Source organism: Atta cephalotes, assembly GCF_000143395.1.
Source record: "Atta cephalotes unplaced genomic scaffold scaffold00004, whole genome shotgun sequence".
Taxonomy (NCBI): domain Eukaryota; kingdom Metazoa; phylum Arthropoda; class Insecta; order Hymenoptera; family Formicidae; genus Atta; species Atta cephalotes.
The window spans coordinates 1,589,528-1,604,642 of record NW_012130068.1 but is presented as its reverse complement, the minus strand read 5'-3'; positions in this window follow the sequence as shown (position 1 = coordinate 1,604,642).

Below are 15,115 nucleotides of genomic sequence, written 5' to 3'. Positions count from 1 at the left end.
CTCTCCTCCGTCGGTCGGTCGTCGGTACGTACGTACGTCGAGAGAGAGAGAGAGAGAGAGAGAGAGAGAGAGAGAGCAATGTGTGAAGTCGAATCGTTCCCTGTTCTTGTCGACGTCTGAATGATTCATCATGCAAACTCCTCCCTAGAGTATTCCAGACGCGATTCGGGTCAGGACAATTGTACGCATTTTGTAGCTCGAAGAAAGTGCGTCCTCGTGTTGCGCAACACCTCGAAGAAAGACTTGCGATTTCGTACAGAAAATCGCAGGAGCGTAAATGCGATGCAAAAAGAAATGACAATACTCGTCTCAACGATGAAGATTGTCGACTCGTCGAAAATCGGATTAAAAGTTGGACGCTTCGTGAATCGACAGATAGATGTAGATTTGTAGATTGTCGCTCGCGAATATCAAGTCCTTTCAATGATTTCTACGAATTCGCGCAGCAGTGAGTCGCGTAGACAGCGATCTCGATCGCCGATTTACAGAAGAAAGTTTCGCGTACCGACAAAGTTTACTTTATACAGTATACTGCGGGCGTTTTCTCGGTTTTGATACTAAGAAACTTCTCTCGCTCTTCTCGCGATCTGATGCTTTTTTTTGTCGCTTTATACACGGATGCAACTTCTGAGTAACATTGCATATTCGATCATTTTTACGTTAATTTAGAAAGCTTTGTGTGATTACATTTCCTAATTGCTTTTTATCTTTCGAAAATGCCGATTTTGTTAGGCGGGACTCAAAGTGGTTTTATAAAGATTACAGATATTGTCCAATTTATCCGATAGGCTATCGAAATGTATTGAATGTTGCTTCTTATCGGAAAAAATATGCATGTTTAAAGATCGATTACAAATATATTCATCCTGTGTAAGCATTAATAAATTTGTTCCTCTAAATTCTAACGATAGACGGCGAAAATAAATGTTACCTTATCTCTCAGAGCGTGCTTTCAATGCGCTGATATTGATTCGTGCATTAAGTAATATATTTCTTATATATTAGAAGTAAATTTATCATTCAATTGAGTGTCTGTTTCCATAATCCTTGTTTTTACATAACTAATTTGTATATAGCAATAGGTATATAGCAGATATTCAGTTGACATTTTTGTGAACGTTTGATTTATTACAAAGACGACCTCGAGACATAGTTTGCATTGAGGCGTGTCTCTTTTAGTGGGTTAATGCACGTATTACGAGGGTTTTGAAGGTACCTTGGCCTAGGTTCTAGCTCTCATGTGAGCAACAGATGTCGCGAAGACATACAGTCGGCGTCATCTGAAATCTCGATTTGTCACGGTAGTGTCGTTAGATGATTTTTTTGTATTTTGGAAAGGAGCTTCGGAAAGGCTCTTCGTAAATTACATTTTTGCAATCCTACACTAACGAAGAAACATATCACATAAATGTATATATATAATATATATATATACATATTATGATATAAAAAACTAACAAAAGATCACGTTTAATTAATACTCGAAAGATCATGTTTGAACTTTGAAATAGATACTCTAGACAGTCAAATGTTGGGATTCTATTAGATCTATCATATGTATAGAATTTATAGCACAAATCTAAATTCTATCTCTGCCACCTATATGATTAGATGCAATACATATTCAATATCGCAGTACTTGAATTAAAAATTTATCTATTTCAGCTATTTTTCGTATTTAAATAATTTTCGCTGTAACTGCAAGATCATTTTCAAGATTTTTCTCAAGATTTTTTGAGTATCATTTTTTTTGCGTATCTGTGAGAAATATATTTAGCTATTTTATCTTAAACATAAAATATCTTAAGGAAAAATGTTTCAATCGTATTTTGCGTTAGATTTATAGGGAAATTTTTAAAATTTTACTTTTTAAACGGAATTAAGTAAGTGGAATTGAAAATGTCTCCCTTCATACGGAGACATCGTGTTTCTTTCTCTTCAGAACCCTCATAGGAAATATTTTTCCCTTCACATACCTTCGTCTTGTCTGGCTCATTTGGTTTCTATTACACACTCCTTGTGCTCCGGTCGACTCGCTGCATTATCATTCTTATAAGTTACGCCGAGATTGCGGCGGCAGGAAGGGAGAGAGATGGTAACGGAGGGTATCGGAATGATCGTATTCAATTTATCTCCGACCCGATGTCATCCCACGACCATCTCTGGGATTTTTCCCCGACAATCGATTCTCATTTCTTTTCATCGATTCTATTTAAAACTAAGACAACATATAAGTTATACTAATATGTTATACAAATAACTCGATATCTTTCAAGGTCTACGAATTGTTATCGACAAAGGAGATTAGGAACATTATTTTATTTTAATAATTTTCTGATATTTAATATCTAAAGACGAATCTAAAAATTATATATTAATATAATTATACATTAATATATTTATTAATTATATAATATATATTTATTAATATGTAACACTTGTAGAGTTCATTTTATCTTATCTTTATTCATGCTTATTTGTGACTTACTGATGTTTCTGTGCTTGTATATTAATGTATATTATAATTTACTAAAAATATTAATGCCATTTTATATTTGATATGCTTGAATATTGTATAATCTATTTTTTGTGATGATATTATTCCTTGAATTAGCTTTTTTAAATTAGTTATAAATAATATGCTAATCTGTTTTTCAACGGCATAATCATGACTCGATAATCGCGCTACTCTCTCATGTATGTAGAGAAGGAACCGGTTATCATGTGAAAATAGCGTTCAAGGTCGGGATGAACCGAAAATAAATCTCCAGACTTCTCCGTGCGTTATACACGTTCGTTATTCGCTCGTTCTTCTCTATTCGAAAAGATATTTCTGATACGCGATTGCGGATACGCATTCATGATGCGTGATACGATTTATCGGCGATTGCGATTAATTGCGATAACTATGTTTGCTCAGTAGATTCGGCATACCGGATAATTCGAAGCACTGCCCGAATTGTTAATCTGCGGCTCGCCACCGGAGAACCAACGTATGTGATTTTAACACACACTAAAGGAGTCCGTTTATCCGGATGATACGAGTAATTACACATTACACAAATAGTATAGAACTTTAATTACGTGTACCAATCAACAAACAAAATTGCGTCGCGCGCCAAAACTCCGACGTTTGCGATCTTTGTTGAAGACTACAAACTAACTCGACCGGTGTATCCTAGGCAAACAAGAAGGCAATAGGAGACTTCCGACAGCGTGATGTATTTACCTCTAATGTCAGCCCATATCGTGCATCAACGATGATTACGATGCATCCAAGTGGGTCAAGCAGTCTAACTGGGTCATGATTTTACTGACCATTGCATTATTAGGTTTCCCACCTGCGAGATTCTTGTAGATTTGCGTTTTCTGCGCGATCAACAAATTATTACTCCGATTATATCACGTTGCTCGCAAGGTATAATAAAAAAAATCCGGTTTGTTATACATAATTTTTTGTTGTACATAATGAATGTTATAGAATATTTGTTATATAATCAAGACATAATTAGATCAGTAAAGTTAATAAAAAAAAATTAAAAATAAGACTGGAGAAAAAATATTTTTGATATGAAAAGCAATTTATAAAGATCAGTTAATTGTTATAAATAAATTATTAAATATTAATTAGGGAAAAAGTTACAACGCCAATCAATTTTACGAAAAAAATTACAAAAGAAATAACGTTTAACTTTTTTAAAATTGGTCTTCGTTTATGCAAAAAAAAATCATCGGTTATTGAAACTTTTAATTTATAATTAAACTAGTAAGATTAACAAAAAAATAATAATTGGGAAAAGTTATACGTGTTCTTTTTTGTAATTTTTTTCGCAGACTCGAGTAGCGTAATCAATTTTCTTCTACAATCGATATTTATTAATTTATTATAACAATTTTTTATAAAATTATTTTTCGTATAATGTGCTTTTTATGTCAGAAATATTTTTTTATTCTTGGCTTAATTCTATTTTCGATTGTTTTTTTTGTTAATGTTGCTCTATGGATCTTATAATGAGTGCTTGTACGAAATATTTTATGAGATATTCTCATATTATTGATAGTAAATTGAGGATTCGTCATATAAATGTTGAATAGTTTTTTTTAAACATCCAGTATATTCATATATTCCTATATATCTGAATGCTTTTATACGAAGCTTGCTGAGTGGAGTTTTTTTTATCGCGATATCGACCATTTGACAATACTCTGTTTTCGTTGTATCGTTTTCATTGCAAGTACCCGTGTCATGCAGAGCATGTGAAGCATGTATCTACTTGAAAAGAAACTTTTGGGATCACGAGACGACGCTTGAAATTTTTGCATCAGCTTATAGGCGGCGGCGTTTCACGCCGCTATGGAAATTAGGTCGAAATTGGCCGGAATTCAATCCGGGAATTCAATTTTCTGTCGTCTTTGTGCCCCGCGTAGTCAATCCGATCGACGCGCATATACGGCAGACGTTTTCGAGATCTAATTTGCGTTTACTAGGAGTCTATTTCCCGCTCTGTTCGCGTCGTGCGAGATGAACGATAAAAGGAGCGGGCGGACGTCTAAACTCTCCTACCAGTCTCGTGTCACGACACAAGATCGCGTCTCTACTCTCTTTGTATATGATAAAGCGACGTCTTTCCCGCATTCCCTTACGTTCGATTTGTCACAATCCCAACTGGCAGCAAGCATGAAGAGTCCCACTTTCATCGGATTATGTAGTATTTGATAACAGACACTCCAATTAATTTGGGCTAATTCCTCTTTCAATCAGACAAAATTTAGGTTCAATTACAGGTCGAATAACAGTACAATGAAAATTGATAAAAAATTGAATTTACGATTGTATAACTATATCGATTGTTACCGATTCGATAATTTAATTTTTGTCGCATTGATAGTTAGAACGCATCGAATGAAAATTAATACGTTTTACAGAGATAATAAATCATTCGTGTTCGATTTGATGAAGAATTGTTTTAATCAGCTATACGTTTTAATCAGCTGTATGTGTGTGCGATACGTTTTATCGGGTATCATAGATTAACATGTTAATGTTAAAATTATTGATATTAAAAATTATATTTAAACTAAATTTTATTTTAAATTAAATAAATCAGGTACGTATCGAATAATTACGTGTGTTTATATTATCATATGTCTTTCTTATATAATGAAACAAATAATAATACAGGAAGCACTAATTTGTATAGTTGATTTTTTCAATTATAACGCGCAGGTGTACTTTATCGAATCATAATAATATGATCTTCTGCCGAATCTGCATTCAATATCGTGCGATTTGAATATCCGATGGCGAAGATACACGCAGTGCACGTTTGCGTACATTTATATTTGAAATTCAGGCATTCATAGCTAAAATATTAAAGATCACTTTTGGTTTTTATTTTCTTGTCATTCGTAAAGATTGAGAAAAGAATGTTATTTTGTAATATTAGATTTCCCTCCCAGAAATGTGGAATCCTTTAAAATATCTTCGAAAGACAGTTGATACTGTTTGTATGATTTGACACTTAAATTCTTATTTGATAAATTATTTGTATTGAACAGTTTCATGTTTCTTTTTTACTTTTTTTGTCTAACAGAATTATCTCGTAATTTTTTTTTAGCTTATATTTATTCCTACAATCTTTAATATTATATATAAAAATGAGTTTATAATCATAGTAATAGTGTCATCAAACTCGTTTTACATTTCGCAGGTATACAAGAAAGTATTTGTATTTCTAAAATAAATTATATAAAATAAATAATTTTTATATGAGCAATAAATAAAAAGTGAGTTTTTGTATATTCTCAGATAATAAACATTTTAAACTGTAAATATGATATCTTTATTTTTGCGATCTTGGACAGAACGCTTGGAGGCAACTCAGCACTGTTTATTATCAATGTTAGTTTCCTATAAAGCTTCTTGACTTAAAGGACTCTCTCTCTAGGTGGTCTAGCAGATAACAACTTGAGTGAGTCGGATCCGAATTTCACTCGTTTCTTATGGACTTTCCCAAGTGTTTTGTTTCTTTGTCTTTAAGAAAAATAACCTGAGAGATATTAAACCTGGATGCCATAGTATTATATAACGTATCTTAAATCTACTACGCTTTCTTTCACTTTATATCAGAGAAGCAAACCAAAGGAATTTGTGTACAAATTCTTAATCTGTAATTTTCTTTCTGAAAGAGAGTTAGAATTTTTAAATCACGCAGTGAAGAATTTAAGTACTTTTCTCAGCTTCATTCGAAGTCACTTTGGGAAGCCGCGGAAAGTGTATTCGATATTCGATCGAAGACTCCTTCGTATGCGTAAAAGAATCATCTCGCCGTGGCACATGAAATTTTATGACGCCATTCGGTTCATACGATTGGCCGATTCTGATTTCCATCGCGAATAGGAAACATCTGCCGTTGTATTTTTTCCGTTTCTTTTCATTGTGCGATAAATCGATGGGGCGGCTGTTTTTAGAAATGCATTCGATTGTGCAATTAAATCGGTATCATTGCGCTCGTAAAAATGGAGTGATTAAAGAAATACTGCTAGATCGTTAAAACTCTTGACGAATTTCGTGGAATTTGCGAAACGCCGTAAAGAAACATTACCAGCGGAATAAAACTTGGCGAAACGAATGAAATTCGAAATTATATGATTATGTTTACCACCGAGTACGCGGTGCCAATAAATGGGATAAATGCAGTGAACGTGTTCCGCTGAATCTTACTAACTTTATAGTCGTCTATATTTTTCTTTTGCCTGAGTCACAATCTTAAACTTTTTATAATGTTCGCGTATTTGCGGGTGCACACACTGAGTATAATGCCGTCTTTATTTCAAATACGATTCTTCCGCATTTTAATATTTGGATCTTTCCGAATGGCATATACTCGGATTACTCGGGACGACGATATTATGAATATGTGTAAATAATGAAACGTGTCTAAATACTGTTTTATAATGTAGTATTTTCTTAGTTACATTTATCTTGCAACATTCCAAGAACTGTCATCATGTTTACGTATTATTTTTATTCCTGAGCGATCGTCCGAGGAATTATCGGAGTCTGAGAACAGAATTAATACGTGGAACATTTGAATATACAGAGCGTAGTATTGTAACGCAATTTACATTTTAATTTGGTGTCTCCCTTTTGCGAGAGCTTAAATTATAGATATATTTGCGAAGTCAATTAGTTTTGAAAATTGAGGGATTTCGCCGAATTAAACTTTAGACACATAAGATAGAAGAAAACTTGATTTCTCTACTAATTTCATGTAAATTTGGTGAGAATCTTAATTCGCGGCCAAGTTTAATGTTGAAAACAGAAGTTCCTAGCAAATCTCATGCATCATCTTTGATATCAATGTTATATTTTTACATTACAGGATGGAACATTTGTCGTAACATTTGTATTTTCATTCAAAAAATTATACCGATCCCTTTTGTTATATCTTCTATTAAAAATACACACAGAGTGTGCAATATAATTTTTTCCTCAAAGAAAGATTTGAAATTCAATTAACTCTTCGTTGCCGGAAGATCGCCGCGAAGTCCGCGAAGTCCGCGATTTACCTTTTTCTCATGGCACAGAGACTTGCGCGTCCCGGCAACTTTATCGTACTTTTGCAATCAGTTTCTACGGCGCGTCTGGCGTAAAGTAAAAGTCTTACGATCAACAACTTCCGAGTAGGATCACCGCCGATTTTCTCTCTTCTATCGCGACCGTCCGGTGGACTTGCTGGCAAAAGATAAAAGTTAATCTTGTGAAATAACATGGATATGCAAATACGCGGAGAATAGGATGGATAAAGTTCTTCTTTTTCTTTCTCCTTGTCGTGTATGTTCTTTCCTCCGACGGTTTCTTGGCGCGGTTGAAAATCTCCATGGTAGCGCAACGTCGAGCCGAGTTCGTTTAAAATGCAAATGGTCGCATTAATATTTGCCCTAAGTGCTCCGTTTCCGTTTCGTATGAGACTACCTGCCATCGGTGCGAAGCGCTCGGTGCATGCAACCGCGAGATTGTTATGAACACGTGTGCGCATATGAAAGAGAGAGGAGGAGAGAGAGAGAGAGAGAGAGAGAGAGAACGGGACGACACTTGAATTAAATCGCGTAAATTTTAATTGTACCAGTCTAATGCTGGCGAGACGGCAGCTATGGAACATTATGGAGCTATAGTTGAAGCTAGATTACCGGAGAATATTTGTCCCGTGGGACAGATTAATTACTCTTTCTCCCCATATACTTAACTATATACAAAAAATTACAAATCGACGTACAAAGAATATTATTTCACATATCATTGCTATGCATTTAAAATGGAATCCTGAAAACGTATACTTGTAGATAAATCTGCAGAGTTAACTTTTTTCACACCGAAAGTGATACAGGATTGCCATAAAACTGGAAATCAGGGAAAAATTATGGAAGTTTAGGATGCGGAATTTGTCCACAATCCATGTGATACATTATTAGTATGTGCATACATTGGAATTCTCTTTCATTTCTTTTGTCATGTATCTCTACGTGACATTATCATTTTTTGCAACACCTGTCTGAGCAGCAGGTTAATTTCAGTTTCTGAATGTGCTATCAGTCATTATAAATCTCTGCTCACATCTCGTTTACTGATTCGGCTCGCGTGCTCTCGCTTATCTCGTCACTCCGCCGAAGCGTTAACGAAGCCGCCTTATGTCTCGTTACCGGAAAGCCCAAGGGGGTTTGGAAGTTTAATTAGGCATACGGGCAACATCCGATCTTCTTCCTTCCTTCGTCAGGCGAGAATGCTCATTTAACTTGAGCCATTTCCGAATTTCTCACATGGAACCATCGCCGCAGTTGTGCTCCGCTGTTTTTGTGCGCACATTGAAAAGCCGCCGCCATCGGTGTCATAGGAATCTCATTACGCCACTTAATTGCGTTCCGCGGAAATCCTTCTGCTAGCAAGCTTTCTGTGTTCTCCACGACGCGATTTTCTACTTGGGATGGCTGGATTGGGAATAAAGAAACTGTCTTTAGACCTCTCACCTTCATTTCATCGATGATGTTCTATTTTATTATAGTTCAAATATCAAGATTGAATAAATTTTAGGTTCTGAAAATGAAAGGAACATTCGAAATTTATCAATAAAAAACGTTAATATTCAGAATTGGAAAATGTAAATATTGTAAAATGTGCAAAGAAAATGTTTAAAGGCTAAAAAGAAAGATCGTCGAGAGAGAAATTATATTTCGCAAATTAATTGTCACTTAATTAGCCGCGAGAGATAATGAAGTTGTCAAACTATTTTACTTAATAGGTCATTTAAAGTATTCTGTAATTACTTTTTGAATAGGATAGACATCATATATTTTTTCTCGGTCTTGAAACTTTGCGATCCAAGTGAATATTAAAAGAACTATACTGTCTTCTAGGAAATTTGCTCGATACGTAATCCAATGTAAGCTAGCAAGCAACTCCTTGGGGGTAGAGCGTAATTTCCGTTAGCGCGCGCAGTTTTCAATCGCTTTACTAACATATAAATCGTCAGCGTTACTTACACATATTTCTCGAGTTTTTGCAAAGTTCTTCTCCTGATATCATATCTCTTGAAATATTGAAGCAAACTTGTATACATTTTTTTATTACATAAAAGGAATTGTTTGGTCACAATTATCAAATTATTTCGTTTAGATTAATAATTTGATTACATTTGTCATATGATTTCGTAATAACCATCTAACTTTGCTACCAATTTCCAAATCTTGGTAGTAATAAATATAGTCTATATAAATGAGTCTACATACTTCTAATTATTTGTTGTTACAACATTTTATAGTATAATTTACTATATGCAAATACGATTTATGTGTAAGATAACCTAATATACAATGTTATAATTGAATAAATACATATTATGATCATTATGATCATAATTTAGTGTTCAGATTACTATAATTCATATAGTGAAAACAATTACTAATTTATGGCTGTCTCAAAAAATCACTATAAATTATATTTAGTAGATAACTAAATTTTTAGTAAACTTGTTCTTTTCTGCAGTACAATTTTTTTGTCACTTGAGAAAGCTAATTAATTATTTCACGGAAATATTGTGCATACACTTTTTCCATTTCCTTTTCATTTATGACAATTAACTATAAGACGATCATGAAAAGGAAGGTGTGTAAATTCGTCTTTATTCCTAATGATCTTTCATAACCTGTACACGATAAGTTTATGCGACGCGCGAATTTTCGTCGAGTCTCAAGCGTCGTCAGATGTTGCGACAACGGTGTATCTAATTAATAGGATTAATTAAGGGAACTTTGCGCCAAGTCTTGAACAAGTCCTACATAACTTCGCGACGATTTTTCTTTAACCTCGTCCTCCACGACTCTGCGCGTACGCAATTACGTTACGTGGGTTAGTTGCGTGCTCGTCCTTGCATACGTATACCAATGCAACTGTGGCTAGAAATTCGCCAGCTGAATTCTAAATGAGGACGAAGATGTATTTGCACGAAATTCTCATGAAATTGGATAGAATAATATTTTTTCAGATCTATCTTTTGTTTCTTTTTCTCTTTCTTTCTCTCGTTCTCTATCTCTCTCTTTATATTCTATCTCTTTATATCCTTTTTGAGGGAATATTTTATAAATATAAGATTGTATTTGATATGGTCCACATAAAAAGAGATTTAGATGGTCTCAGAAATAAGATTAAAATAAAGAGTTACTGTTTAAAACTTATAAACAAGATCGCTTGAGAATAAATGGTATTGCGAGTTGGTATTTTCAACTCGCAACGATAGCATTTGCTTCGTTCGCTTCACGTCTCTCGTGTCTCCCACGTCTCCGTCTATTCATCATGCATTCATAGAGCAATTCTCAGCTGCTATAACATCGTTAAAGTCACCATCCGTATAATTGGACCGTGGTGGCAATTTTGCGATCGTAAAGAAATTAAGACGCCATCTACTTGACGAGAGCGTGTTTACGCGCGACTGAGTCTCAAAGATAATCGACTCCGTAGAAAACGGAAATAACGGAAAAACGAAGAATCACGTTCATCGTCGTTGTCGTTGAAAGCGTTCGATCCGGCACCAGGACTGTTCATCATTGAAGCGCCGGTGCCCTTTAAACACCTCCTCCGGGTGGGTTTTAAAACTTTTAGCGGACATATCCGTGCTCCGGAACTACCTCATCGATTGTTTTATGGCCGTTGTGGTCCCGCGAGATTTGTTTCCGCCGTCATCTTCGTGAAGCCGTCCTTTTCCCCTCACTTTATTCATCCCCCAGAGGAAAAGGTTTTCACCCAGAAAAAATATCGTATAGCTGAGAACCATCTCGAATCTTTTTTCCGATATCCGGTTCGAAATTCGAAATTTAAAACTGACATGAGGAGCTATTTTTATTTACAGGTTTTAAGAGTGGGATAAAACCTGACCGTTTCCCATTTTCCTTCCAATCCACCTTGGATAGATTTGGTCCTAAGGCTGTGTAATGAATTAGGGATGAATAATGGCATGACTTTTCCTATGGAAGCCGCGAATGTAATGGTTTGAATAATATTATCGTAAGGTTAAAAACTTTCATGATGTTGAAAAGATCAAGGAAAGATACAAATATTTTATAATATAATGTTTTTTTGTAAAATGGAATTTGCATGGATATGAAAAGATATACGAATACATATCTTATTGCAGGCAGATATTTCATGTTTCACGGAAATAGTTCTTTAATTTAATTTAGTTTAATCTAACTTAGCACATTAGAAGTTTTCCAGTTTTAAAAGCTCTAACTTTAAGTAACCCGTTGCCCCAGTTTCAGAGATATCAATATGTTAGACTGCCCGCGTTGCGACGGAATATGCGACACATTCGTGTACGCTATATGCAAACGAGAAAGCTGAATGGAGGGCGCATCGTGATACATTGTTGGTGATACCTGCGAACAAAAACAAAAAGACATCTCTTGATATCGTTAGATACCAAATGAGTTTCTATGAAGCGCCGCATTTCGTTGCATCTTTTATCGACTGCAATTACGCGCCTCCCCGGGTGGACAATCAGATTCTCATTTTCGCCGACCTTATTAAATAACGAGCTTCCCGTTCTTCTTACCCGAAGCTTTTATTATACTCGATATCTTCATTTCCGCGCCGCTTTATTGCTTTTCGCGACTTCGCCGCGCAATAAATGCAGACGACGTTTATTTTTTCCGCACCTTTCGCGACATTGGCGAACCATGAGGGCCATTCCCCTCCTCCCCTTGGAGTTTTCTTTTTAAAAAATTTTTATAACAAATTGTTAATGTTTTTAATAATTCTAAACTGCTTAATCACAATTTTCATATTCCAAAAATATTTTTTAATTTAATGAACTCCTAGATATAAAGACTATATAGATTCTACTATATTCTTTTTTATATTATAATTTTAAATAAAATATTTTATTAATGTTTGAATTATACATTTAAGTAATACGTTTTTAATGTAACAATTTAAATAATAATTTAATATTTTATCTTTTTACATATTTGACTTTAAAAAAAAATTTTGCTTGCGGCCCTGCTTTGACAAATTTCTGAATTAAAGTCCCGATTTCAGGATGTTTGTGCTTCTATTTTTATTAACGATACTCAAAATCGTCAAAATAAGGCACACGTCTTGTGCTCACTCGGATGTAACGTACCCGGAATAATTTTTATGTTACATTCATATTGCATCGCACGTATAATATACAATGCGACGTAGTCATTTTTTTTGTACCTCGAGCTATTTGCTTCAGAGGCATTTTATTTTATTGATTCTACACACGGTACTCGTGACGCGGATCCGAGAGGTAGCTCTTCCAAAAGAATTGATATCTCGCGCGAAGTATATCGTTTCCAATAACCCACAGAAAACAGATATGTTCAATATGTCTTTTGTGTTCTGTATATTAGATATCGCTGCCACTAGTTTTTGTCTTGTTTCTGTTCGCTCGTTATGCCAGGATTAAGCACGATACATCCCTTCGTTCTCTCCCGCTTTCGGTAAGTGACGAACAGATAAAGAAGCGGACGAGTAACAAAGCCTCTTTGCAACTCACTAGTGTTCACCGCGTTGAATAAAGCAATATCTCGGGGTTCTTCAGTCCCGGGCGTTTTGCGCGCGAACAAGAGCCTGTTATTACATCGGGAAATTGCCGGACTGCCGTATTTCTCCTTTTCCCGCTGTGCACATCAACCGGAGCGGCCATCTCCCATTTTCCAAAGTTCATTTCGTGCTCCGACCACTTCGCACTAGTACGCCCATGGAAAAAGCTATCAGGTGCCATCCCTTTTCCTCTCATTCGCTTCTCTGTCCCGATCGCTGACCCCTGTTGTCTCATCACGCACGAATTCTCGCGAGATAGATGGATCGGTATTATCACGCGAAACGAGATCTCGCCGGATGATCTGATGATTGTTTTTTTAACTATCTCTTGTATAACCGCGTAATCGTTTCTCTTCGCGTCGTGGCTTCTTCCCTATTGCGTCGCTTCCATTTCGTTGCCGGCGGCTGCTCGGTCGTTGAAAGCTTTTTTTTTTTTGGTGGTTGATTGAAACCACTAAATCGATTATCGCACGTGATGACTATGCGATGTTAACAACAAGTATAGTCTGCGTGTTATCGCGTAAACGCGTTTTTTGTCATATAACTTGAAGAAATAAATCGATTTGAAGATGAACGTGTAAAAATATGTTACAATAAACGAACGCATAGTTGTAAACGTATAGTTGTTAAATGTAAATTAAGAATCGATTAATGTAATAATATTTTATAAACGATCTAGTTTATGTATGTATGTACTTAACATCAGATTACAGTCGCCGCGTTGCAACGCAGTGGTTAACATCGTTAACCATCCTCTCGATTTTGAACGTAGTTACGGAAGTTACTGATGTGAAACTTCTCCCGCAATTGACAGATTAATTAGTGACATACGTAATCAAGCCTAAACTCAACGTAACTGATGACTGCAATCCGCTAATCGCCAGTATCGCCAATTAAATTTTCGTATTACGAATCAGTATTGCTAATTGACGTAACGATTGGCGGCGAAACCATAAAATCAGAACATATTATTTTGCATCGCTGTTCGATCGAGTTCTTTCATTTCCTCTGTCCCGTTTCCATCGTCAATCACGACAAGTCATTATATGATATATGATTATGTCGTTAGGCGTGGTAGTATGTAATAAAGTTCTTCGCCGAATGCGATTGAGTGCCATTAGGACAGCGAAATGGCCTGTCATTACTATGCGACGTCATGCGCGTGAATTTACGAACATTGCTCCTCAAAATGAGAGATCGGATGAAATGGAAATATCTCATGTAGACTTTCTAATCGCCAATTAAAGAAAATGCGCGAAAGAAAAGCCGTGTTTATGCTGGAATGATATTCGCAAATAACGCTCATCCGTTCTTCGAGTTTCACCGTAATTAACGAAAAGCCATGGTGGGACTTGATCGCGAGCTAATCGTTGACTCATCGATAAGTGCACCATTACGCTTGAAATTGCTCGAGAAAGTTTCGAGCAGTGGTGTAACTAGAATCTTTCGGCCACTGAGCACGATATTTCTATTCTATTTGTAGAAAGAAGCCAAGGACGAAAGGCGAAAGTATATTTAATTAATCGTTGGAATATTACTTTCTAATCTCTCAATTTTTTTATTTTGTATTTTCTGAGCATCGTTAATTTTTGGTAAAAGTAAATTCTGTTATATAGTATTTAACAAATTTTGAATAGCCATCCAAATACTGACACCGACTTGGCGTCGCAGAACGCGGTCGCGAGAAAATTCAGAAAGTCTCGTCACACGATAACTTGACGTTTTGTAAAGTTGGAATTATAGTAGGAGAAAAGTTTCGTTGAGATTCGTTGAAGAGTTTCCGTTTACTCTTCCTTTTCCAGTTTGCACATTCCATCTTGCATTTGCAAACGGGGTGCAGAATTATGAGGACAAAGTACAGGACGCGGAGTGAAAAACTGCTAAGTCTCTTCGCACTTTGGAACGGAACTGTAAACCGAAGAAACGTATTTTCATTCTTACGAAGTTGTTTGCGTGCACGGCTGAATATTTTGTAATTGAAATAGCAGTTACGTC